Source organism: Dama dama, chromosome 17 (genome assembly GCF_033118175.1).
Source record: "Dama dama isolate Ldn47 chromosome 17, ASM3311817v1, whole genome shotgun sequence".
Taxonomy (NCBI): domain Eukaryota; kingdom Metazoa; phylum Chordata; class Mammalia; order Artiodactyla; family Cervidae; genus Dama; species Dama dama.
The window spans coordinates 69,096,285-69,100,939 of NC_083697.1; positions in this window are offsets into that span (position 1 = coordinate 69,096,285).

Here is a 4,655-nt window from a genome sequence, read left to right on the forward strand (position 1 = left end):
ACTAGAGATCTCTTCAAGAAAATTAGAGATACCAAAGGAACATTTCATGCAAAGATGGGCACAATAAAGGACAGAAATGGTACAGACCTAACAGAAGCAGAAGATATTAAGAAGAGGTGGTAAGAATACACAGAAGAACTATACAAAAAAGATCTTCACTACCCAGATAATCACGATGGTGTGATCACTCACTTAGAGCCAGGCATCCTGGAATGTGAGGTCAAGTGGGCAAGGAAGCCATACTACAAACAAAGCTAGTGGAGGTGATGGAATTCCAGTTGAGCTATTTCAAATCCTGAAAGATGATGCTGTGAAAGTGCTGCACTCAATACGCCAGCAAATTTGGAAAACTCAGCAGTGGCCAGACGACTGGAAAACGTCAGTTTTCATTCCAATCCCAAAGAAAGGCAATGCCAAAGAATGCTCAAACTACTGCACAATTGCACTCATCTCACACACTAGCAAAGTAATGCTCAAGATTCTCCAAGCCAGGCTTCAACAGTACATGAACCGTGAACTTCCAGACATTCAAGCTGGATTTAGAGAAGGCAGAGGAACCAGAGATCAAATTGCCAATGTCTGTTAGATCATCAAAAAGGCAAGAGAGTTCCAGAGAAACATCTACTTCTGCTTTATGAACTATGCCAAAGCCTTTGTGTGGATCACAACAAACTGTGGAAACTTCTTAAAGAGCTGGGACTACCAGTCCACCTGACCTGCCTCCTGAGAGATCTGTATGCAGGTCAAGAAGCAACAGTTAGAACTGGACATGCAAAAACAGACTGGTTCCAAATCAGTAAAGGAATACATCAATATATTGTCACCCTGCTTATGTAACTTATATGCACAGCACATCATGAGAAATGCTGGACTGGATGAAGCACAAGGTGGAATCAAGATAGCTGGGAGAAATATTAATAATCTCAGATATGCTGATGATAATATCCTTATGGCAGAAAGTGAAGAAGAACTGAAGAGCCTCTTGATGAAAGCAAAAGAGGAAAGTGGAAAAAGTTGGCTTAAAACTCAACATTCATAAAACTAATATCATGGCATCCAGTCTCATCACTTCATGACAAATAGATGGGGAAACAATGGAAAGAGTGACAGACTATTTTCGGGGGCTCCAAAATCACTGCAGATGGTGACTGCAGCCATGAAATTAAAAGATGCTCGCTCCTTGGAAGAAAAGCTATGATCAACTTAGCATATTGAAAAGCAGAGACATTACTTTGCCAACAAAGGTCCGTCTAGTCAAGGCTATGGTTTTTCTAGTGGTCATGTATGGATGTGAGAGTTGGACTGTGAAGAAAGCTGAGCACCCAAAAATTGATGGTTTTGAACTGTGGTGCTGGAGAAGACTCTTGAGAATCCCTTAGACAGCAAGGAGATCCAACCAGTCTGTCCAAAGAAAATCAGTCCTGAATATTCATTAGAAGGACTGATACTGAAGCTGAAACTCCAATACTTTGGCCACCTGATGCGAAGAACTGACTCCTTGGAAAAGACCCTGATGCTGGGAAAGATTGAAGGTGGAGGATAAGGGGACAGCAGAGGATGAGATGGTTGGATGGCATCACCGACTCAGTGGACATGAGTTTGAGTAAACTCTGGGAGTTGGTGATGGACAGGGAGGCCTGGCGTGCTGCAGTCCATGGAGTCGCAAAGAATCAGACACGACTGAGAGACTGAACTGAACTGAACTGAACCACATTTTACTTTTTTTTTTTCATTTATTTTTATTAGTTGGAGGCTAATTACTTTACAATATTGTAGTGGTTTTTGTCATACATTGACATGAATCAGCCATGGATTTACATGTATTCCCCATCCCGATCCCCTCTCCCACCTCCCTCTCTACCCAATCCCTCTGGATCTTCCCAGTGCACCAGGCCCAAGCTCTTGTCTCATGCATCCAGCCTGGGCTGATGATCTGTTTCACCCTTGATAATATACATGTTTCGATGCTGATCTCTTGAAACATCCCACCCTTGCCTTCTCCCACAGAGTCCAAAAGTCTGTTCTGTACATCTGTGTCTCTTTTTACCTTTTATGTAGCAAAGTTCCTGTTTCTTCTTCCCCAAAGCTGGAATATTGTTATCTGGTATTTTCTAATCTTGACTCCTCCATTACCTAAAAGTTTGACCTTGGGAACTTTGCTTCACTACTCTTGGCTTCATACTCATCATTTGCAAAATAAGGACAATGACTGTACCTATTTTATTGCTAACAAGGATTAAATGTGTTCAGTTCAGTTCAGCCGCTCAGTCGTGTCCAACTGTTTGTGACCCCATGAATCACAGCACGCAGGCCTCCCTGTCCACCACCAACTCCCAGAGTTTACTCAAACTCATGTCCATTGAGTCGATGATGCCATCCAGCCATCTCATCCTCTGTCGTACCCTTCTTCTCCTGCCCCCAATCCCTCCCAGCATCAGGGTCTTTTCCAGTGAGTCAACTCTTCACATAAGGTGGCCAAAGAATTGGAGTTTCAGCTTCAGCATCAGTCCTTATGTGTTAATACATGTTAAAACAATTCAAAGAGTGCCTGGAACATAACACTAACAAAGTGTTAGCTATATTAATAACTAACATATTTGATTTTTGAAAATGACAGTTTTTTTTTTTTTTAACTCATTGCCACTGATGGAGAGAAAGTCTTTCTACAGCTAGAGGTCAAAAGCTTAAAAGTGTTAAAGCATTAGGGCGTTAACACATTGGTGTGAATAAGTTTTAGTCAAAGTGAAAATGAGGGCCTTAGTCAGTTTGCGGTTTCAATGGTATATGGAGTTCAAAGGTGGCTGAGGCACCTACAAAATGAAAGGAAATGAAACTGGGTGGGAAACGTTTGGAAAAGAGGACGCAGGAGGCTCAGGCAAACTTCAAAGAATTTCCAGTTTTTTTGGAGGTCATGGAGGGGACAGGACTGCCAGCTGACCCAGGCTCCTGACACCCTCCCTATCCTTGAAATGGACATTCTGCTCACCATGCCCACACTGGGAACTGTTTCAAGGACATAGCCTTGAGAGAGTAAGGGGCTGTTGAGACCTTTTGGAAGGAATATGTGACTGAACCCCATTAAGAACTCTATATAAAGCTTTAAGATTCTCGGGGAGGGGGGTAGTGCCTTGTATGGAAATCTACTCATTTTGCAGCCTGACAAGTTTTGCAGCTAAGTCCCCTGCTTATTCACACTGTCGTCTACCAATCTGGGGTGGTCAGCATTTTCTGCAGTCTCTCCTCGCCCTCCCTGTATGGGGGCCATGAACCAACAGGACTGTGTTCATTGCTGCTGCAGGAATAAACCAGGAGGTGTGACTGAGGCTTTATTATGAAAACACACCAAGCCTGCAACTTTGGTCCTGCCCTGGATCTGAGAAGGCTGAGACAGACGTTCAGCCCAGCGGTGAACTGTCTGGGCAGCATATACTAAGAAAACTGGCAGCAAGACAGATGTGGCGCTGAGCCAAGGATATCTGTGTAGTGTGCTGCTGCCCGGGGCTAAAAGCTCGGTGCAGGAATGGGTGTGCGTAGGTTCTAGATAAGACCAGATGGTCAAGCTTGACTGGAAAGCAGAGATGTCCCAGACACTGGGGCCACACTGTTCCCAGGCAAATCTGTCTGGGGCACGCAAAACTCTCCTCGGTGGTGAATGTGTTCCAATAACATGTGCTGGTTTATGAATTTGACTCAGGTTTGCTTCACTTTGTATTTTCAAACTGTTCTAACTCTGAGGCAGCTCACAGGTGTGTATTTAATTTCTAAGTAAAATACATTTCTCAGAAAAGGGAAAAGACATTGCTTTTTCAGGTTTTTTTGCTTAGACCTAATTTTACATGTTTGATGAATATGTGAAGATTTTCTCCCCAACTATTTATGATTTATAGACTTCTGTCTAAATACCTCACAATCATTACATGTTGATTTTTTGATGTTTCAAAATACAGGGGAAAAATTCACCAAAAAGTAGTATAACAACATCTACTGTACTCAGCTCTATTCTAGCATTTTGTCAAAATTGATTCAGATCTTATAAAATAAAAACAAAATATTACAGAAACAATCAGAATTTCCTGAGTACTCCACCACAGTAGTTCTTCCATTTTTTAAATGCAGTCATCTTTCCACGAATATTTGTGTATTGTTATATATGTATACAAAATAACTATTATGCTTTTAAAATGTTATATATAGTAAATTCTATATATAAATTTCCTTTTATACTAACATTATGTCTTGGAAATTACTCATTTTTATACATTGTTATGGTAATTAACCCGAGTTTCAATACTCAGCATAATAAGATAAAAGTTTATTTCTCCCTCAGGTAAGGTCCAATGTTGTTTACTCATTTAAACTCTGAGTAGATTTTCTCCAAGGACTGACAGGGATCAGAGCTTCTTCCATCATGTGACAACTCTATATTTTACTTCTGCTTTCTCTAGCTTCCCTGAAGTGGGAGAAAGAAAAAGAATGAAAAGCACACAGTTTATCTAGCCAACTTGGCCAAAAAGTGACCCCAAACTGTCTTCTTGACATTCTATTGCTCTGAACATGTCACAGTCACACTAACTTGAAGGGAGATACTGAGTTGCAAAAATGACAACAAATGGTTTCAGAGCATGAGTCAGGAAATGTTGCTGTTAATCATGTGC